Source organism: Triticum aestivum, chromosome 6D, assembly GCF_018294505.1.
Source record: "Triticum aestivum cultivar Chinese Spring chromosome 6D, IWGSC CS RefSeq v2.1, whole genome shotgun sequence".
NCBI lineage: Eukaryota > Viridiplantae > Streptophyta > Magnoliopsida > Poales > Poaceae > Triticum > Triticum aestivum.
Window position 1 is genome coordinate 77495728 of NC_057811.1, and position 24038 is coordinate 77519765.

The following is a 24038-nucleotide window of genomic DNA, read 5'->3' on the forward strand; positions in this document are numbered from 1 at the left end:
TGCGTGTGGGCGAAATAGATAACACCCACACGCTCCATACGTCAGGCCTCTTACCTCGTGGTCCCGCACGCCCCGCGTGACAGTCACCGCGCGCCGCAGTTGCCATGGTCCAGACTCTCGTCCATGTTCGTTTAACTGCAGTTGCCATGTCGGACAACTACAGTTGCCATGGTTGCTCAACTGCAGTTGCCATCTCATGTCAAAAGTTCCAGATGCCATTTTTGGGCAACTACGGCTGTTGCCATGTATGGTCTGATTTGCTATAGTTGCCATGATTTGAAAACTTTAGGGGTTTGCCAGCTACTAACACTAGGCAGTTGCCGTGTAGCGTTACAAAAAGACATGGCAAAACAACATGTTCAGGTAAAAAAAGAGTTGCCATCTGCTTACAAGCACGCTAGGGCAGTTGCCGTGTACCCTGCAAAATACATGGCAACTGACATGTTCGGGTAAAAAAAAGAGTTGCCACCTGCTTATAAAGCACACTACGGCAGTTGCCATGTACACTGCAAAACACATGGCAAGTGACAACTTGGGTGTGGGAGATGAGACGGGCGTGTGGGCGAGATGGCAAATGCCCACACACCAGCCCTTGTGCGTGAGTGGAAAGTGGCGTGTGGGTGAACTGTTGAACGCTCACACACCAGCCCCTCCCGTGTGGTGAAACGGCTGTGTGGGCGACCGGGTGAATGCGCACACACCAGCCCAGTCCTACGTGGCACTAGAAGCATGTCAAGATTCGTGCGCTCGCAAACAGACGCGGATCCACGCGTGTGGGCGAGATGCAAATGCCCACACGTGTGGGCGTTAGACTTTTCGAATAACTATTCCTTACCCAGGGTGACGAATAGCGCGACCCTATATAGTACTATCTAAACTAATCGTGAGTGTTCTACACCCCTAGTAACACTTTATAAGAGATATAGTAACATAGCATATAAAATATAGTAATTTTTTTGACAATGTAGTAAATCAAAATTTTAGATAGTACACAGAATTACTATAATTTATATAGTGTTTTACTAGATTTTGTACATAACGTTACTAGGGGTGTAGAATAAGCTATTCTACACTTATGCTTAGAATAGCGTTACCCTATTCGTTAAGATGGATTTTTATTTTTACTGCTCAAAGTTTCTGAAAGATTCATGACTAAAAAGAAGGAAAACTCTCTTTTTCAACTGATTGATTTCTCGCTCCTTTAAGTTGCCTTCATCTTGTGCCACGTGTTCCAACGGGACCAGCACATCGCTTACCTTTTCCTTCCTTATCTTCTCGGCCTCCCATCCTCGCGCTCGATCCCATCCGCGAGCTCCCCCTTTCTCTCTCCTTTATTCCCAAGCGTCTCTCCTTCCACGAGTTGGTGCTCCTCTGGCCCGTCCAACCACAGCCCCTCGCTGGTGTTTCATGCTGCAGGGAATCCACGAGTCGTGTAAAGGAGGTTCACCCACCGGTATGACTTTGCAAGTCGGGGCATGACCTCGCTGTTGTTTGGGGGGAGCCGACCGGCGGCAAGCCGGATGGTGTTTTGTGGCGAGCTGACCGTCGGTGCTGGATGCTGCAAAGAAGCGGGCCACCAATGCTTCATGACGGAGCCGCCGTGATGTTTACCCCCAACCCGTTTTGACATTTGACTGTTTTTTAATTCGAAAACAGTCAAATTTCCTAACCAATCAACACATTACACCTGTATGAGCAGGAAAATCAACAGAAAGCAAAAAAGAACGCCTAAACGGGTTGGGGGTAAACATCAGACCCGGGTCCGGGGGTAAACAAGTTAAATAACGGAGAAAGCCATCCAATACAAAGGTAAAAAGCACTATATTATAACTGGCAATTACAAAAACTGAACCATACAAAATACAGTACAAAAATGGTGAAGATTAAAGTGAGCCAAAGCATTCAAAAAGCCCTACAGTACTGAACCAAGCAAAGAACATTGAAAACTAGCTAAAATATACATAGGAACCAATGATATTGCTGAGCAAGCTAGACTTAATTACACTGAAAAATTAAAAAAAAATACTGTGCAAAAACGAGCTAAAATACACCGACAAAAACCACTCAAAATCCTATAACCAACCACACTGGAATTATTGGGTACACTACACTGTAATGTTGGGATAAATTACATTGTAACTACGTTCAAAATTACACTATAAAATCACTAAAATACACTTGAATTAATGGGTAAATTACACTTAAAGGTCTGTAATGCTGGGATGAACTACACTGTAATTACAGTTGAAATAACACTGTAAAATCCACTCAAATCACACTAGAAAAAAAGGTTAATTACACTGTAAATATGGGACAAATTATATTGTAAGACTTGGACAAATTACACTGCAATACTGAGATAAGATACTCTAATGGGCAAATTACACTTAAAGGTCAGTAATGCTGGGATGAACTACACTGTAATTACAATCAAAATAATACTATAAAAATCAACTCAAATCACACTAAAAAGGTTAATTACACTGTAATCTAGGACAAATTATACTGTAAGACTGGCACAAAATACATTGCAGTATTGAGACAAAATACACTGGAATTAACGGATAAATTACACTTAAAAGTCTGTAAATGATGGGATGAACTACACTGTAATTACAATTAAATAATACTGTAAAAATCCACTCAATTACATTGTAAATCTGGGACAAATTATGCTGTCAGACTGCGACAAATTACACTACAATACTGAGATAAAATTACACTGTAAGTCTGGGTAAATTACACTTAAAAGTCTGTAATGATGGGATAAACTATACTGAGTGGATTTACACTATAAGACTAGGACAATTGCATTGTAAACCTGGGAGAAATTACATTGTAAGACTAGGACAATTTACACTACAATACTGAGATTACACTGTAAGTCTGACATAAATTAAAGTGTAAAATAACACTAAAGATCCAATCAAAACAACTGCCAACACTGAAAAGGCTGAGACAAAATTACACTGAAATTAAACTCAAAATTCATGCCTGCTAGAAGTAATCAATCATGGTACAAGGGGAACTAAATACCTACAACTGGCAACAACAAAATCAGGAGGTGAATTCATAGACTACAAAAAGCTTGACATCAGCAGGTAGCATCAGCACATGAGCAGGAAAAACGCATGAGCATCAGGTAGCATCAGCACATGAACAGGAAAAAGCTAGGCATCTACACAAACCTCACCTACAGGAACATGAGGAACATGAGCAGTGCATCTACAGAAATCCTGAACGCTGCATCTACAAAATCCAGCACCTACAGGTACATCTGCACAAATCAGCCATGCTACATCTACAAACTACAACAGGAGCGCGCGCGGGACGACCACAACAACCAGAAGACCTAGCAATCTCACTTATCAGAGGCTGCACCAGATTGCGCGAGTGGGCGACATGAACTGACCTAGATCTAGAACCAACACAAGCAGAACAGCACACGCGCGCGGGAGAGAGAGGAACAACCAACCGCGACACCGGGGAGCGAGGAGAAAGGGAAGAGAAATCAAGCTCGAGCGGTGGAAGATCTCGAAATCGCCATGGACAGGGAGAATCGACTCCTCTGCTCCGCCGCTCGAGCTCCCCCTCGGCCTTATCGAAACAGAGAGAAAAAAATGAAAGAGGAAAAGACACACTCTCCCAAATTCAAACAAGACAAAAAATGAGCCGGCCGGGGCAACGGTAACGGGCAGAGAGAAAACCGCACCAGACCAAAAAAAAGGGACCCGGAACAAGCCCGAACAAAAATAGAAACCAGCGCGAATCTCCACGCAAGAATGGACGGACACCGATTTGAATATAAACGAATTGCAAAATAGTCAGCTGTAAAATAGCAAATCCATTAATTTAGGGGTAGCCACGACGTCTAGTTTTGTTTCTTGCAGAAGAGCGACAAAGGGGTTAATCGTGATGATTTCAGAGAGGACGTCTTTGCACTTATCTACGTCTCCGAGGCCGCGAACGTTCCAAGAGAGCATGGAGAAAGAAGACTGATTCATGGAGGGGGAACGTTTGCTTCCTGGGTACATATGTACCCTATGTGGGAAAAAAAATTAGCAATTCAACAAAAAGTCAAAATTTTCTGAAAATATTTTTGAAATAAACTTGACCTTTCATTGTACTAGTGAGAAAAGTTCCACAAAAAGAAACTCCTCTTTGACTTCTTTTCAGAAAAGACAAATTTTTGGTCAAAATAGCGTGAATAGTGATCTATAATAGCAATAAATTTTGTCTTTTTCGCATTGAAGTCAACGTCGATTTTTTTTAGTGAAAAATTATATACTATTACGCAAGTAAGTCAAGTTTAATCTAAAAATACTTTTGAACTATTTTGACTTTTTGTTTAATTATTTAAGAAAAATACCTCATATAGGGTGTATATACATTCGGGAGCCAAAGGGTATTTCCCACTGATTCATAGAGCATCTCCAATAGGCGCATAAAAACTGCTCCGCGCGCTAAAATTCGAGATTTTTTGGCACCAGACAGCTCCAGCAGAAGCTGTAAAATAGTGCACGCTCAAAAAATATTTGAGCACAAGCTAAAAAGCGCTATCAGAATCTGCAAATTTGGGGCATCGAATTGCGCGCGCTTCACTATTTGCACTAGTGTTTTTTTGGCCTCGCGTTTTTTGGCATCTGCTAAACCAATGTTGGATCCGACACGCCAAAAATGCTACAGTGACACAGTAAAACTATTTTAGCGCGAAACTTTTATGCACCTGTTGGAGATGCTCTAACATAAACGTAGAAACACCACAAAGCCAGGGAGCAGAACAGCAAGGAAATACAGTGGGAAGTAGAGGCGACTACAAAGCGAATGAGAAGTGCGCGCGGCTGACGGCACGAAGATCCAAAAGCACCCTTCAGACGGGTGCGCTCTCCTGGCTGGACTCCTAACACCGATCATGGTGAAGGCAGAGCACCGGCAGCGCGAACGGCGTCAGCCTCGTTGGCGTCAACGCCGTAGACCAGAGCAATCTTGGCGAGCTTGTGCGCTGGCTCTGCCTCGTCAGCATCAGCGGCGTCACCATCAGATATGCAGAGGGAGGAGCCCTGGACCGCTGCAGCGAGGTCATCGCCGTCGGCTGGGGCGAGACTGTTAGCCATGAATCTGTGCATGTCTGTTCTTTTCAGTTTTTTCTCTTGCATGCAAGTAATGTAGCGCGTGCATGACCCCTCGAATTTCTGTGCGCGGGCATTTCCGTGATTAGCGGATCAAATCCGACGTGCAGTCAGTCGTGGGATGGCGCCATAATTATCGGAACGAACCATGTTTCTCTCGTTCTTTCGGCAAGAACCCTACACTTACGTAAAACTCTACGTAATGTTACGTAACTTAACTACGAACCTTTACGTACGTACTAGTAGTTGAAATGGATTGCAGTTACCTAAAATCGTGGGACAGTTCAAACGACATAAAATGGCACGTACAAATTTCGTAAGCCTCATACATAGGAATAATATAGGAGTTTCCTTTTGTTTTTTCTTCGACTGAATAAAAGGAAACGGCAGCTTGGGATGGCGCGTGAATATCGGATCAAATAAGCCTAGTCGCGAATAAAGCAAACGGCAGCGTAGAGTTGGGGGGTGTTTGGTTGCAAGGGACAAGACTTTTTTTAGTCCCAGGGCCTAAAGAAAAGGACGCCGATAAGTGACACACGTGTGGGCGTTAGGGGTCTGCCCACATATTTTGTGTGGTGTATAAGAGGAACAGGCCACACACCTACGTGTGGGCAAAACAAGTAATGCCCAAACACCTCTTTTTTTCCCTCCCGATCCCTCTCACACGCATGTGTGTGGGCGAAATAGATAACGCCCACACGCCCCGTACGTCGGGCCTCGTACCTCGTGGTCCCGCGCGCCCCGCGTGACAGTCACCGCGCATCCCGCAGTTGCCATGGTATAGACCCTCATCCATGTTCGTTTAACTGTAGTTACCATGTCGCTGAACTTCGGTTGCCATGTCGGACAACTACAGTTGCCATGGTTGCTCAACTGCAGTTGCCATGTATGGTCTGGTCTACTGCAGTTGCCATGATTTCAAAATTTTAGGAGTTGCCACCCACTAACAGTAGGCAGTTGCCATGTAGCATTACAAAAAGGCATGGCAAAAAATTATGTTCGGGTAAAAAAAAGAGTTGACATGTGCTCACAAGCACGCTAGGGCAGTTGCCATGTAAAGAGAAAGAGTTGCCATCTGCTTACGTGCACGCTAGGGCAGTTGCCATGTACCATGCAAAAACACATGGCAACTCGGGTAAAAGAGAGTTGCCATCTGCTTACAAGCAAAGCTAGGGCAGTTGCCATGTACCCTACAGAAACACATGGCAACTGCCAGCTTTGGGTGTGGGCGAGGAGACGAGCGTGTGGGCGAAGTAATAAACGCCCACACACCAGCCCCCTCTACGTGCGTGAAAACTGGTGTGTGGGCGAATTGCTAAACGCCCACACACCAGCCCCCCGTGTGGTGAAAAAGGACGTGTGGGCGACCGGATGAATGCTCACACACCAGCTTAGTCCTACGTGACACACAAAAACTGCTAAAACGCGCCAAGATTCGTGCAGAATTGGTTGGACGAGGATCCATGCGTGTGGGCGAGTTGCCAGACGCCCACACGTGTGGGCGTTAGTATTTTCGAAAGAAAAAAGACCCTCCAGTAGAATCTTTTTCTAGTCCCTAAAGAAAAAGTCCCTCCTGTTAGGTTACAAAGGGATTAAAAGGGACTTTTTTTGGTCTAGTCCCTGTAACCAAATAGGGCCTTAGTCATGGGATGCACGGCACCATTGCTGTCGGATCTAATCTCGTTTCTCTCGTTCTTGCTATTTTCTGTTTGACTGGATAAATTAAAAGGAAAAAAGGTAGCGCGTGACCCGAGTCTTCTTCTGCCTCTTGCCCCTGTCCCTATGTCAATTGACTGTATTACACTTGATGCCAGTGATCAGCGGTGGGGCGGGGCACGTGGCAGCTTTGTCGTCTGCTGGCTGATGGCAAAGCTCTTTGCCGCCTGCCAGCAGATGGCAAACAGCCTGTACAACCCCTGTTTTTCTATTTTTTTCTTAGATTTATTCAGTTTCACAGAATTTCATAAATATATATATAACAAGTTTCCAACAACATATATATAACAAGTTATCCAACATAAAATGGTTTCATCCATACATACATATCCAACAACAAGTTTGCAACAAGTTACCAAAAACATAAAAGAAGCACAAGGAGAGTAGACTCCATGAAAACAAGCTCCTCATCTAAAGCAAATCTGCAAATTAGGAAAGAAGAAAGTTAGAAGCTAACCTAGCTAATTATGCCATTTTTTAGTTAACGAAGCATATTATGCCATTTCTTGACATAATTAAGCTAATTATAGGTCTTTATTGAGCTAACCAAGATAACTAAGCATATTAGAGCTAATTTAGCAATTTAGAGCTAACTTAAGTCATTTTGGAGCTAACTTAGGTAAATTGATCATTTTGGAGCTAATTAGGCTTATTATGTCATTTTCGAGGAAAATAAGCTAACTATATGACATATATGAGGTTACCAAGATTGTTATGCCATTTCAAACCTAACTAAGCTAATTATGCCATTTTTTATATAAGTAAGCTAAGTGTATGTCATTATTGAGCAAACCCAGGTAACTAAGCATATTAGAGATAACTTAGCATATTAGAGCTAACTTAGGTCATTTCGGAGGAAACAAAGCTAAGTATAGATCATTTTGGAACTAAGTAAGCTAATTATGTCATTTTGGAGGAAGATAAGCTAAGTCTAGGTCATTATGGTAAGCATTTTGGAGGAAGTAAAGCTAAGTCTAGGTCTTTATTGATACGTCTCCAACGTATCTATAATTTATGAAGTATTCATGCTATTATATTATCTGTTTTGGATGTTTATGGGCTTTACTAAACACTTTTATATTATTTTTGGGACTAACCTATTAACTGGAGGCCCAACCCAAATTGTTGTTTTCTTGCCTATTTCAGTGTTTCGAAGAAAAGGAATATCAAATGGAGTCCAAACGGAATGAAACCTTCGGGAGAGTTATTTTTGGAACGGAAGCAATCCATGAGACTTGGAGTAGACGTCAGGGAAGCTTCGAGGAAGCCACGAGGCAGGGAGGCGCGCCCTACCCCCTGGGCGCGCCCCCCACCCTCGTGGACCCCTCGTGGCTCCCCTGACAGACTTCTTTCGCCTATATATATCCATATACCCTAAAAACATCGAGGAACGGAATAGATCGGGAGTTATGCCGCCGCAAGCCTCTGTAGCCACCAAAAACCAATCGGGACCCTGTTCCGGCACCCTGACGGAGGGGGGGATCCCTCACCGGTGGCCATCTTCATCATCCCGGCAATCTCCATGACGAGGAGGGAGTAGTTCACCCTCGGGGCTGAGGGTATGTACCAGTAGCTATGTGTTTGATCTCTCTCTCTCTCTTGTTCTTGATTTGGCACGATCTTCATGTATCACGAGCTTTGCTATTATAGTTGGATCTTATGATGTTTCTCCCCCTCTACTCTCTTGTAATGGATTGAGTTTCCCCTTTGAAGGTATCTTATCGGATTGAGTCTTTAAGGATTTGAGAACACTTGATGTATGTCTTGCATGTGCTTATCTGTGGTGACAATGGGATATCACGTGATCCACTTGATGTATGTTTTGGTGATCAACTTGCGAGTTCCGTGACATCATGAACTTATGCATAGGGTTTGGCACACGTTTTCGTCTTGACTCTCCGGTAGAAACTTTGCGGCACTCTTTGAAGTACTTTGTGTTGGTTGAATAGATGAATCTGAGATTGTGTGATGCATATCGTATAATCATACCCACGGATACTTGAGGTGACATTGGAGTATCTAGGTGACATTAGGGTTTTGATTGATTTGTGTCTTAAGGTGTTATTCTAGTACGAACTCTATGATAGATCGAACGGAAAGTATAGCTTCGTGTTATTTTACTACGGACTCTTGAATAGATCGATCAGAAAGGATAACTTTGAGGTGGTTTCGTACCCTACAATAATCTCTTCGTTTGTTCTCCGCTATTAGTGACTTTGGAGTGACTCTTTGTTGCATGTTGAGGGATAGTTATATGATCCAGTTATGTTATTATTGTTGAGAGAACTTGCACTAGTGAAAGTATGAACCTTAGGCCTTGTTTCCTAGCATTGCAATACCGTTTGTGCTCAACTTTATTACTAGTTACCTTGCTGTTTTTATATTTTCAGATTACAAAAACCAATATCTACCATCCATATTGCACTTGTATCACCATCTCTTCGCCGAACTAGTGCACCTATACAATTTACCATTGTATTGGGTGTGTTGGGGACACAAGAGACTCTTTGTTATTTGGTTGCAGGGTTGCTTGAGAGAGACCATCTTCATCCTACGCCTCTCACGGATTGATAAACCTTAGGTCATCCACTTGAGGGAAATTTGCTACTGTCCTACAAACCTCTGCACTTGGAGGCCCAACAACGTCTACAAAAAAAAGGTTGTGTAGTAGACATCATTTATGCATTTCATAAGCAAAGCACTAGAGAAAACTTACCGTCATTACGGAGGTGTAGGACCGGTCGGGTTTGCGTCAGTGCCAGATGGAGAAGGACCAGTCGGGGTTGCGCCAGTGCGAGACAGAGAAGGATCGGTCGATGCTTGTCGGGAGGCATGCTACACCAAAGATCATTTGCAATGTCTTGTTAGCATGATGCAACTGAAATGTGAATACTAGTAACTAATGACCATTCAAATGAAACTCACCATGTCCGCTATACCAATCTGGGGCATCGGCAGAGGGGTCTGGTCGTTTTTCTCGCACACGGACTGCACATTTTGTTTTCACGAGTCAGTCATATTAGTTAGTAATGAAACTAACATTACATGCATGATTTGGCTAATATGCAGGAGAAACTTACCACGAGAAGCTCGTATAGGGCCCGGTGAGACGCGTCGTTCCGGTTCCTCTCCGCCTCCAACAGACTAGCCGTCCTCTCCTCGAACTCCCTCTCCCTCTGCGCCGCCTGCCTGTTTGCCTCCGCCAGAAGCTCCTGGGCCCTAGCCTCGATGGCGAGCTCCATTGGCCGTGGTCGAGGCCCTATCTCAGGAAGAGAACTCGTCTGGCGCTTCTTGATCTCCGAGAGAGTGCTAGGACAACGTATCAGTCCATCCCTAATGGCTACCGAGCCATGCTTCCTCCCGTCACCATATAGCATCACGAGCTCTGGATCAAAAGCACTCTGGCTCGGGTTGAAGTCCTCCCCTTTCGTCGCCTTCCCAAAGTCTATGTACCTCACGAGCTTGTTGTGGGATGAGATGTTGGTGAAGCTCTCTGGATGATCGAGGTCAGACTCAGAGAATGCCTTGGCCTTCTTGAACGGGGCAGTATGGGCCATGGCATAGAGGTCGTACAGCGGTGCACGTCCTTCTTGTTGTGTCGCGCCTAAAAGAGAGGAACAACATATTAGTTAAGGGCTCAAGCTAGCATGAAGAATGAAATTGCATGAATCGTTAAGGTCTCAAACCACATACCCAGTGATCCCCGTACTCAAACGGGTTGGAGCTCCCTTGATGGCATGGCACACCTTGCATTTGGGCACGCTTATCCCTAGCCATTGGGGAGAGCACCACTCATCCACAAACGCCTCCCAACGGTCCATCCTATCCGCACACCATCTCGGGGGAACCTAAGTTAGGCAAAGAGAAATTTCAGCGCTACGCCTACAAATGAAATCAAGGAAACTAAGTACAAGGCCTAAAGAATAGGTAATTACCTTCATGTACTTCTCCTTACTCAAATACTTGGCGCGGCACTTCTTCTTGGCCCTCCTAATGTTAGTCGAGGCGTAGTAGTCTCGAACAGCCTACACCCTAGCCTCGTGCCGTAATTCTGAAGTAGGCCTTGCACTCGGCTTCGAGAGCCCTAGCCGCCTCCGCCTCGTGTTTCTCAGGACACCTATAGAAGGTCTGCAATCGAACAAGACAACACTGATTAGTACAATCACTAGGTACTGTAGATTTTGAATTCTGTAAAGGAGAACTTACCCAAAACCGCCGCCTCACAATGTCGGCCACCGTCTCGCAGAAGACACCATCGACCCTCTCCTCCGGCTGGGCCGGGGAAGCCTGATACGCCTCCGTCGTATCTATAATTTTTGATTGTTTCATGCCAATATTATACCACTTTCTCATACTTTTGGCAACTTTTTATATGATTTATTGGACTAACCTATTGATTCAGTGCCAAGTGCCAGTTCATGTTTTCTACATGTTTTTTGTATCGCAGAGTATCCATATCAAATGAAGTCCAAATCCAATAAAATTTCACGGAGAAATATTTTGAAATATATGTGATTTTTGGGAGTTGGAATCACCGCAAACGGAGGCCCGTGGTGGGCACAACCCACCAGGGCGCGCCAGAGGAGCCAGGCGTGCCATGGTTGGTTGTGCTCACCTCGTACGTCGGTTGGGGCTCTACTTCGGCGCAACGAAGCTTATATCCGGAAAAAAAATCGTGTTAAAATCTCAGCGCAATCGGAGTTACGGATTTCCGGGAATATAAGAAATGGTTTTTGGCCAGATCTGGGGAACGCGAAACAGAAGAGAACAGAGAGGGAGATCCAATCTCGGAGGGGCTCCCGCCCCTCTGCCGCCATAGGAGACCATCGACCAGAGGGGGAATTCTCCTCCCCATATAGGGGGGAGGCCAAGGAAGAAGAAGAAGAAGTAGGGGGGCTCTCTCCCCCTCGCTCCCGGTGGCGCCGGAGTGCCGCCGGGGCAATGATCGAGACGGCAATCTACATCAACAATCTTGCTACCGTCAACACCAACTCTCTCCCCTCTATGCAGCAGTGTAACACGTCTTATCCCCGCTGTAATCTCTACTTAAATATGGTGCTCAACTCCATATATTATTTCCCAATGATCTATGGTTATCCTATGATGTTTGAGTAGATCCGTTTTGTCATGTGGGTTAATCGTGATCTTGGTTGGTATGATTGTATATTTTATTCATGGTGTTGTCCTACGGCGCCCTCTGTCTCGCGCAAACGTGAGGGGCCCTCGCTGTAGGGTGTTGCAATATGTTCGTGGTTCGCTTACGGTGGGTTGCGAGAGTGACAGAAACTTAAACCCGAGTAACTGTGGTATGACGTATGGGAGTAAAGAGGACTTGATACTTAATGCTATGGTTGTGTTTCACGACCTTAATGATCTTTAGTAGTTGCGGATGCTTGCTAGAGTTCCAATCATAAGTGCATATGATCCAAGTAGAGAAAGTATGTTAGCTCATGCCTCTCCCTCATATAAAATTACAAGGATGATTACCGGTACTTGTTATCGATTGCCTAGGGACAAATAACTTTCTTGTTGACAAAAGCTCTCTACTAAAACCAACTTAGTTGTGTCTTTATCTAAACAGCCCCTAGATTTTATTTACGTGCTCTTTATTATCTTGCAAACCTATCCTATCACACCTACAAAGTACTTCTAGTTTCATACTTGTTCTAGGTAAAGCGAACGTCAAGCGTGCGTAGAGTTGTATTGGTGGTCGATAGAACTTGAGGGAATATTTGTTCTACCTTTAGCTCCTCATTGGGTTCGACACTCTTATTTATCGAAAAAGGCTACAAACGATCCCCTATACTTGTAGGTTATCAAGACCTTTTTCTGGCGCCGTTGCCGGGGAGCAATAGCGTGGGGTGAATATTCTCGTGTGTGCTTGTTTGCTTTATCACTAAGTAGTTTTTATTTTCTGTTCTAAGTTGTTCTCTATCTTTAGTTATGGATATGGAACACGAAACACCAAGAAAATTAGTGGTACTTGCTACTCATGGAGATGGGGAACCTCCTAAAACCCTCGATGCTCGTTATGTGAAAGATATTATGCACTACTTTGTTCCTGAGAAAACCCCATTCAACTATATAATGGGAGTAACGTTGGATCAACGTGAATACTTTAGGGATTATCGCTTGACTCATAAAGGGAAATTGTTATGGGATCAAATTCATATGTTGCATTGGTATGCTCGGGACCTATGCTTGAGACATGATTATACTTATTGCTCTAGGATGAATACTTCACATCTTCCCTTTTCATGTGAATTTAATGGTAATGAAACATTGGCTTCTTATGCTAAAGGTATATATGATTACTATGATGTGGAACGAATAGAAGAATTTGTTGCTTTTAAGTATGCTTATGAAATTGAATCTTTGTTTGAAAAGTATGAAGCTTTTGATGATGATGTTTATAGACCTGAAAATTTTGCCATCCTTAAATATTGATATGATAATTATAAATACAATTCCGATATTGATGAATTTATTGAGAAAGTCTCCGCTGTCCAAGAAGAGACTAATATTTTGCAGTAGTCTATGGAAGAAGAAATTGATGAAACTGTGAGCTCATTGGATGAAAAAGATGATGAGGAGAGCGGAGAACAAAAGGAGGAAGATCGGATTAGCTACCCGTGCCCACCTTCTAATGAGAGTAACTCCTCAACTCATACATTATTTAATTTCCCTTTGTGCTTACCGAAGGATGATTGCCATGATAATTGCTATGATCCCATTGATTTGTTTGAAATATCCCTTTTTGATGATGCTTGCTATGCTTGTGGCCAAGATGCCAATATGAATTATGCTTATGGAGATGAACTTGCTATAGTTCCTTATGTTAAGAATGAAATTGTTGCTATTGCACCCACACATGATAGTCCTATTATCTTTTTGAATTCTCCAAACTACACTATATCGGAGAAGTTTGCTCTTATTAAGGATTATGTTGATGGGTTGCATTTTAACGTTGCACATGATGATTTTGATGAATATAATATGCATGTGCTTGCTGCTCCTACTTGCAATTGTTATGAGAGAGGAACTACATCTCCACCTCTCTATGTTTCCAACACGATAAAATTGCAAGAAACTGCTTATGCTATGTATTGGCCTTTACTTGATGTGCATGAATTGTTTTTGTATGACATGCCGATGCATAGGAAGAGAGTTAGACTTCGTCATTGCATGATATATGTTGCTTTGTGCTCACTACTAAATGCAAAATCATTGCTAATTAAAATTGGCTTTGATATACCTTGGGATCCGGGTGGATCCATTACTTGAGCACTTTATGCCTAGCTTAATGGCTTTAAAGAAAGCGCTGCCAGGGAGACAACCCGCAAGTTTTAGAGAGTCATTTATTTCTGTTGAGTGCTTTTATATATTTTAAAAACAAAAAATATAGAGGGGAACTTAAAACGTTTTCACAAAAGAGAAGCAATTGGAAGTTATGCATTGGAGAAGTGAGGGTCGACCTTGAACACTTGTGTTCATGCTCATGGAAACAATGTAGAAATTTTCATGAAGATTCTCACAAAAATAATTATCCCCTTGTACAATTCCATTGTATTATAAAAATAATGTGCCAAGTTTTGCCTTTAGGATGTTTAAATTGCTTGTTGGTTTGTGCGGTGCAAAACAGAAACTTTGGCTGTAGTGAGCGATTTTACATTTTTTACTGGAACGTCAAAAGGTTATGAAACGTTTTGCACTGTCTTTCTATACAAATTTTTTATTTTTCCTAATTTTTTCAGAATTTTTGGAGTACCAGAAGTATGGTTGATGTTCAGATTACTACTGACTGTCCTGTTTAAGACAGATTCTGTTTTTGATGCATTATTTTGCTTGTTTTGATGAAACTATTGATTTCTATCAGTAGATTAAGCCATGAAAAAGTTATATTGCAGTAGCTACAATGCAAAAACAAAATATGAATTGGATTGCAACAGTACTTAGAGTAGTGATTTGCTTTATTATACTATGGGATCTTACCGAACTTTTTGTTGAGTTTTGTGTGGATGAAGTGATCAAAGATCGAGGAGGTCTCGATATGAGAAGGAGGAGAGGCAAGAGCTCAATCTTGGGGATTCCCAAGGCACCCCAAGTAAATATTCAAGGAGAATCAAGCGTCTAAGCTTGGGGATGCCCCGGAAGGCATCCCATCTTTCTTCAACAAGTATCGGTATGTTTTCGTTTTTGTTTCGTTCGCGTGATATGTGCAAATCTTGGAGCGTCTTTTGTGTCTAGTTTTTATTTTTCTTTTATGCACCATGCTGGTATGAGATAGTCCATGGTTGATTTATAGAATGCTCATTGCACTTCACTTATATCTTTTGAGTATGGCTTTATAGAATGCTTCATGTGCTTCACTTATATCATTTGAAGTTTGGATTGCCTGTTTCTCTTCACATAGAAAACCGTTGTTTGTAGAATGCTCTTTTGCTTCACTTATATTTGTTAGAGCATGGCCTTTTGTAGAAAGAATTAAACTCTCATGCCTCACTTATATCTATTTAGAGAGTCAACAGAAATTGGTCAATTGCATGGTTAGTCATAAAATCCTACATAAAACTTATGGATCACTGAATATGATATGTTTGATTCCTTGCAATAGTTTTGCGCTATAGAGATGATAATATGTGGGAAGTACTAGTAAATTGTTGTTTTTAGTAAGAATATTTGTGTTAAGGTTTGTGATTCCCGAAGCATGCATGTATAGTCTCTCGCTATGCTATGATGTTGGAGCATGATTTATTATTGATTGTCTTCCTTATGAGTGGCGGTCGGGGACGAGTGAAAGAACATGTGGTGCCCCCATGTTTGGTTTTGGTAATTGACGACAATCTCTATGGACTAATGGTTGCCTTGAGTTATATTTGAAGGTTTTGTCCATAGGCTTTTCTTGGAGTACATGTGTTGGTTTCAAGGAGAGTTTGTGTTGACCAAGGTGCTATTAAGGAATTATCCAAAGATTGGTCATGTGAGAGTTGAGCTTATTGCAAGCATGTCTTGAAGAAGAAGATTGTGTGATCATTCATGTTTACCTTCAAGACATCATCCAAATGAAGAGAGTTGGAAAGATTCTAGGTTGATCAAGACTAAGTCAAGAGTGAATCAAGTTGATCAACTCACAAAGCGTAGAAGATGTACCGAGAGGGATCAAGTGATCCCATGGTATGGTAAGCATTGTCCATTGTGCTTTGTGTACTAACCCATGGTCTATGTGAGAGTTCTATGTGGGGTTAGGTACGTGTTCATGGGCTTGCATCAAGAGGAAGATATCACTCAACCCATGGAGAGGATGACATCAAGTGGTGATCGTCATCAAGATTGCCGTGTGCAAGTTCAAGTGGAGCATCACGAAGAGATCAAGTGCTTGAAGCTTGCCGTCCATTGTGGTGACAATGGACTTGTGAAGATGTGCCGAAGAGTGGCTCACCCATAGTGGACTATGGGGGAGTAATCATCTAGTCTTCATCGAGCCAACGCAATCAAGAAAGGTGGTCCAACTTGAGGGTGTCAAGATCGTCATCATCTAGCTCAAGTGGACCATGTGCAAGGCAAAGGTTTGCCCTTGATAGGTTTTCTATTTTACCGGTCTCATGGTGGTAGTTGGGAGACCGGGTTATAGGATCGATAGCCGTACTATCAAGGGGGGCTCTCAAGTGAGTAGCTTGATCGTATCGTTCGTCGAGAGCTCAAACCATTGCATCCTTGCATCATGTTTCTTGGTTCTTGTTTGGTTCTCTTTGTGAGTCTTATATCTTATGGTCATCTTGATGACAAGCTTAAGTTCATCGAAAACGGAGTTTGCATGCGTCTTCTATGATGTTTTCGATGTTGGAGGTTTTACCGGTCTTATCCGAGGAAGGGTTCTCACCATTTTCTTTTGGGACTTTTCTCATTTGCTTCTTATTGGTATTTCTATCAAGATTGTGTTAGCCCTTGTCGCTAGCATTCCAACAAACTTGGTTTCGTCGAATTCGGAGTCCGTTTGCAAAAGTTGTGTCAGTTTTGGTGTCCTTTAAAGGGGCTGTTGCAGATGTAATTTATTAGTACCGCTCTTGGGAGCGGTACTACCGCGGCTCCTGAGCGGTAGTACCGCTCCAGAGCTGTACTACCGCAGCTCCTGAGCGGTAGTACCGCTCCGGACCAAAATCTCGTGTTTTGCTCAGCGGAAGTAGGCACGGAAGTATTTTTTTTTGTACCGCTCGCAAGCAGTAGTACCGCTACCACTTGCGGTAGTACCGCTATCCCTAGCGGTAGTACCGGGGACGAGCGGTAGTACCGCTCCGGCGGTTCTACTGGCCTTTTTCCTCCTCGCTGTTGTTTTTCAAAGGGGTACTACCGCCCTAGCGGTAGTACCGCTCCTTGGAGCGGTAGTACCGCTCGGTGCGGGATGTGAGCATAACGGTTTGATTTTTCCCCACCTATAAAAGGGGGTTTTCTTCCCCATTGAACCTTATCCTTTTAGCTCGTGTTCTTCCCCCATTGTTGACCTTCTTCGAGCTTGCTAACTCTCAATCCCTCCATGGATTCTTGCTAGTTTTTGAGGGAAAAGAGAGAGGAGATCTAGATCCACATTTCCACCAATCACTTTCTCCTCTATGTGAGGGGAACCCCTTGGATCTAGATCTTGGAGTTCTTGGTGTTCTCCTTCTTGTTCTTCCTCTCATTTTCCTCCCTAGCATTAGTTGCTTCGGTGGGATTTGAGAGAGAAGGACTTGGGCACTCTGTGTGCCCTTGCCATTGCATTTGGTGCATCGGTTTGAGTTCTCCACGGTGATACGTGGAAGTTACAAGTTGAGAAGCTTATTACTCTTGGGTGCTTGGTACCCTTGAGCTTGTTCCTCTTGGGTGCTTGGGCGCCCTAGACGGTTGGTGGTGTTCGGAGCTCAATCATTGTGGTGTAAAGCTCCGGGCAAGCGTCGGGGTCTCCAATTAGGTTGTGGAGATCGCCCCGAGCAATTTGACGGGTTCCGGTGACCGCCCCCAAGGGTTGCCAAAGTGTACGGGTTCGGTGACCGCCCCCAAGGGTTGCCATTTGTACGGGTTCGGTGACCGCCCTCAAGGGTCCCTTAGTGGAATCACGGCATCTTGCATTGTGCGAGGGCGTGAGGAGATTACGGTGGCCCTAGTGGCTTCTTGGGGAGCATTGTGCCTCCACACCGCTCCAAACGGAGATTAGCATCCGCAAGGGTGTGAACCTCGGGATACATCGTCGTCTCCGCGTGCCTCGGTTATCTCTTACCCGAGCCCTTTACTTATGCACTTTACTTTGTGATAGCCATATTGTTTCTTGTCATATATCTTGCTATCACCTAAGTAGGTTTTCTTTCTTAGCATAAGTTGTTGGTGCACATAGGTGAGCCTAGTTGTTGTAGGTTTTGTGCTTGACAAATTAATCGCTAGGTTTATTCCGCATTTGTTCAAGCCTCAACCGTAATTATTTTAAAGCGCCTATTCACCCCCCCCCCTCTAGGCGACATCGACGATCTTTCAACGAGCGATGGTCTTTTCCTACCAATCTATCCTCCTAGGGGCATGCGTAGTAGTACTTTGCTTCGAGGGCTAATAAACTTTCGCAATAAGTATATGAGTTCTTTATGACTAATGTGAGTCCATGGATTATACGCACTCTTAACTTTCCGCAATTTGCTAGCCTCTACGGTACCTTGCATTACCCTTTCTCACATCGAGACGTGGTGCAAACTTTGCAGGTGCATCCAAACCCCGTGATATGATACGCTCTATCACACATAAGTCGAGGCCTTATTATATCTTCCTCAAAGCAGCCACCATACCTACCTATTATGCCTTTTCCATGGCCATTCCGAGATATATTGCCATGCAACTTCCACTGCTTCCGTTTTGATGACTTGAGCATTCATTGTCATAGTGCTTTGCATGATCATATAGCTGACATAGTAGTTGTGGCTCAGCCACCGTTCATCATTTTTCATACATGTTACGCTAGATCATTGCACATCCTGGTACATGCCAGAGGCATTCATATAGAGTCATACTTTGTCACAGGTATCGAGTTGTAATTTTTATTTCTTTGGAGTTATAAGTAAATAGAAGTGTGATGATCATCATTATTCATATTTAGAGCAGTGCCCCAGTGAGGAAAGGATGATGGAGACTATGATTCCCCCACAAGTCGGGATGAGACTCCGGACAATGAGAGAAAAGAAAAGAAAAAGGAAAGAAAAAGAAAGACATAAGAAAAAAGAAAAATAAAAAATAAACAAAGAGAGAAGGGGCATTGTTAGTATCCTTTACCACACTTGTGCTTCATAGTAGCACCATGTTTTTCATATGGAGAGTCTCCTATGTTGTCACTTTCATATACTAGTGGGGATTTTTCATTATAGGATTAGATGCACACCCACTTAGTTTCATATTGAGCTTTCATACACTTATAGCTCTTAGTGCATTCTTTGCATGGCAATCCCTACTCCTCACGTTGATATCAATTGATGGGCATCTCCACAGCCCGTTGTTTAGCCGCGTCGATGTGAGACTTTCTTACTTTTTTGTCTTCTTTATGTTTACCCCTATCATCATACTCTATTCCACCCGTAGTGGTGTATCCATGGCTTGCGCTCATGTATTGCGTGAGGGTTGAAAAAGCTGAAGCGCGTTAAAAAGTATGAACCAATTGTTCGGCTTCTCATCGGGGTTGTGCATGATAAATACTGTCTGTTAAGAAGACAGAGCATGACAAGACTATATGATTTTGTAGGGATAACTTTCTTTAGCGCTGATATTTTGAAAGACATGATTATTTGTTGGGATGCCTGAGTATTGATGTCTTTATGTCAAATTATAGACTATTGCTTTGAATCACTTATGTCTTAATATTCATGCCATGATTAGATATATGATCAAGTTTATGTTAGGTAGCATTCCACATCAAAAATTATCTTTTTTATCATTTACCTTCTCGAGGACGAGTAGGACTTAAGCTTGGGGATGCTGATACGTCTCCGTTGTATCTATAATTTTTGATTGTTTCATGCCAATATTATACCACTTTCTCATACTTTTGGCAACTTTTTATATGATTTATTGGACTAACCTATTGATCCAGTGCCAAGTGCCAGTTCCTGTTTTCTGCATGTTTTTTGCATCGCAGAGTATCCATATCAAACAAAGTCCAAATGCAATAAAATTTCACAGAAAATTATTTTAGAATATATGTGATTTTTGGGAGTTGGAATCACCGCAAACGGAGGCCCGTGGTGGGCACAACCCACCAAGGCGCGCCAGAGGAGCCAGGCGTGCTGTGGTGGGTTGTGCTCACCTCGTACGTCAGTTGGGGCTCTACTTCGGGCGCAAGGAAGCTTATATCCAGAAAAAAAATCATGTTAAAATCTCAGCGCAATCGGAGTTACGGATCTCTGGGAATATAAGAAGCGGTTTTCGGCCAGATCTGGGAACGCGAAACAGAAGAGAACAGAGAGGGAGGTCCAATCTCGGAGGGGCTCCCGCCCCTTCGCCGCCATAGGATACTATGGACCAGGGGGAATTCTCCTCCCCATCTAGGGGGAGGCCAAGGAAGAAGAAGAAGTAGGGGGGCTCTCTCCCCCTTGCTTCCGGTGGCGCAGAGTGCCGCCGGGGCAACGATCGAGACGGCGATCTACATCAACAATCTTGCTACCTTCAACACCAACTCTCTCCCCTCTATGCAGCGGTGTAACACCCCTTCTCCCTGCTGTAATCTCTACTTAAACATGGTGCTCAACTCCATATATTATTTCCCAATGATCTATGGTTATCCTATGATGTTTGAGTAGATCCGTTTTGTCCTGTGGGTTAATCATGATCTTGGTTGGTATGATTGTATATTTTATTTATGGTGATGTCCTACGATGCCCTCTGTCTCGTGCAAATGTGAGGGGCTCTAGCTGTAGGGTGTTGCAATATGTTCATGGTTCGCTTACGGTGGGTTGCGAGAGTGACAGAAACTTAAACCCGAGTAACTGGGGTCTGACGTATGAGAGTAAAGAGGACTTGATACTTAATGCTATGGTTGTGTTTCACGACCTTAATGATCTTTAGTAGTTGCGGATGCTTGCTAGAGTTCCAATCATAAGTGCATATGATCCAAGTAGAGAAAGTATGTTAGCTCATGCCTCTCCCTCATATAAAATTACAAGAATGATTATCGGTACTTGTTATCGATTGCCTAGGGACAAATAACTTTCTTGTTGACAAAAGCTCTCTACTAAAACTAACTTAGTTGTGTATTTATCTAAACAGTCCCTAGATTTTATTTACGTGCTCTTTATTATCTTGCAAACCTATCCTATCACACCTACAAAGTACTTCTAGTTTCATACTTGTTCTAGGTAAAGCGAACGTCAAGCATGCATAGAGTTCTATCGGTGGTCGATAGAACTTGAGGGAATATTTGTTCTACCTTTAGCTCCTCTTTGGGTTTGACACTCTTATTTATCAAAAAGGCTACAAACGATCCCCTATACTTGTGGGTTATCACAGCCACGTACAGCTCCCAACTCAGTGCTAGTTGTGGAACCTCACCCTCACCGGGCAACGTGACCCACCCTGGGAAGTTCTGCCGACAAAGCACACCAAGGACCTGGTTGGGCCTGCGGACACCATCGCCGTATTTCCAACCCCTGCAGTATGACAAGGCCAACACATTAGATATTAATTTGAAGAAACACGAAGGACAAAGGTTAAAAAGAGTAAATGCACTTACTTCTCCCAGTTAGACTCAATAAACCACCTCTGATCGCGGGTCGCCGGCACGGCCGGGAGCTTCGTACCACCATGATGGTAGACCTTCTTGCCCCCCTCAACCAGCTCGCCCTCGTTATAACTATCGTCAGACCAGGTGTCCTCGCCATCAGCATGGCCACTAGTCTCTGGAGTCACGCGGGACGAAGACTCTGGGCCCGTGTCTCATGGGACGAAGGCTCGGTGACCCGAGGCTCGTCGGCCCGAGGCTCGTGGACCGGAGTCCGAGACGGGTCCAAGTCTGACGGGTCCACCTGAGACGGAGCACTCCGGTGGTCCAGAGAATTAGCTGGGGGTGGCGGCGAGGAAGGCGCAACAGCCTTCCTACCTCTCCCGCCACCACGTCCACCTCTAGCTGCACCCCTCTTCGTCTTCCACCGACCTCTCCCGACCGAAGAAGAAGCGCCCGCCGGTGTCGTCATGCTGTCTACCAGCGCTCTCCGAAGGTGCTGGGGTGGAATAATAGCACCCCTCCTGGCACGCGCCAGGAAGGAGGCTCGGAGCGCTCTCGACCCGCGCCCACCATCTGTCAACACCTGCAATGACAAAGAGTAAACGAAATTAGTACAACATAAACATAATAAAATATTTAAGTGTGTAACATCATCATGAACATAACAAAAAATTGAATACCTAATAACATGAACTAATTAATAATATATATTCCCCTCGATCCTCGACCCCTCGACCTAGCTAGCACTAACCTAAGCCACCCACTAACCTAAACTTTCTTCTTCTAAGAAGAAGAAGAAGAAAAAGCTAACCTACAATCTACTTATTCTACTTCTTCTTCTTCTTCTTCTTCTTCTTCTTCTTCTTCTTCTTCTTCTTTCCTTCTCCTCCTCCTCTTCTTCTTCTTCTTTTCTTCTTCTTCTTCTTCTTCTTCTTCTTCTTCTTCTTCTTCTTCTTCTTCTTTTTCTTCTTCCTTCTTTTCCTTTTTCCTCTTTTCTTCTCATCTTCTCCTCCTCTTCTTCTTCTTCTTCTTCTTCTTCTTCTTCTTCTTCTCATTATTATTATTATTATTATTATTATTATTATTATTATTCTCCCCCCTTCTACTTATTCTACTTTTTTCATCTTTTTTTTACTTCCTTTAGTTATGACTATTTAACTAAAACCTAACACTAATCTAATCTAATCTAGCTAACCATATATCTAATATATCTATTATCTAAAACAGAAAAGAAAAAACAGAAGAAAAAAATAGAACAACTCCTCCTCCTCTTCTTCTTCTTATTTTTCTTCTTCCTTCTTTTCCTTTTTCCTCTTTTCTTCTCATCTTCTCCTCGTTTTCTTCTTCTCCTCCTCCTCCTCCTCCTCCTCCTCCTCCTCTTCTTCTTCTTCTTCTTCTTCTTCTTCCCCCTTCTACTTATTCTTATTTTTTCATCTTTTTTTACTTCCTTTAATTATGACTATTTAACTAAAACCTAACACTAATCTAATATAATCTAATCTAATCTAGCTAACTATATAACCTAATCTAATTAAACCTAAACCTAAACTATTTGAACTAAATAACCTAAACTAATTAAAAAAATTACCTAAACTAATTAAACCTAAACTAACTAAACTAAAAAAACTTAAACTAAAAAACCTAAACTAAGTAGAAAAGAAAAACAGAAAAATAACAGAAAAAATAATAGGAGAATGGGGTGGCAGGGGCTCACCGTGGGGGCGGCAACGGGTCGGGGAGGGGGCGGCGGCGAGGCGGGGTGGCGACAGGGCGGGGAGGGGCGGTGACGGGCGGCGCTCCTCGGGGCGGTCGACCCGCGGCTCCGGTGGCGGGGAGGCTCGGGAGGGGGTGGGGAGGCAGGGAGGGGGCGGCGACGGGGCGGGAAGGGGGTGGCGACTGGATCGGAAGGGTGCGGCGGCGACGGCGTGGGGTGGCGCAGAGGGAGGAAAGAGGAGAGGAGACAGAGAGAGAGGGCGACGGCGGGGGCGTGACCATTAAGTCAATTTTGAAGCTTTGTCGTCCGCCTCTCCTTTGCCATCTGCTAGCGGACGGCAAAGAGGGGGGCCGTTAGGGTTTGACAGTTAGTGGGCCAAACCCCCTCTTTGCCGACTGCTAGCAGACGGCAAAGAGTTGGCTGATGGCAAAGCCTACCTTTGCCGCCCGCTGCCTCTTTGTCGTCCGCTTTCTAGTGGCTGATGGCAAAGCCTACCTTTGTCGTCCGCTAGCGGACGGCAAATGTGCTGATTCCAGTAGTGATACATAGTGGACGGCCTTAATGCTATTAGTTCTATGTTATTAAATTTGTGCATGTACACATCTGTTAGTATCAATTTGCTGGCATCCAAACACTGTCGCTATGTTGTTGCAGTTATATTTACCTTCCTCATAAAATGTTTAATTTGTTATTTATAGTACATGAGTAAGAACTTGTAGCATTGTTGTAGTTAATTATATCTTCTGATGTTTCAGAA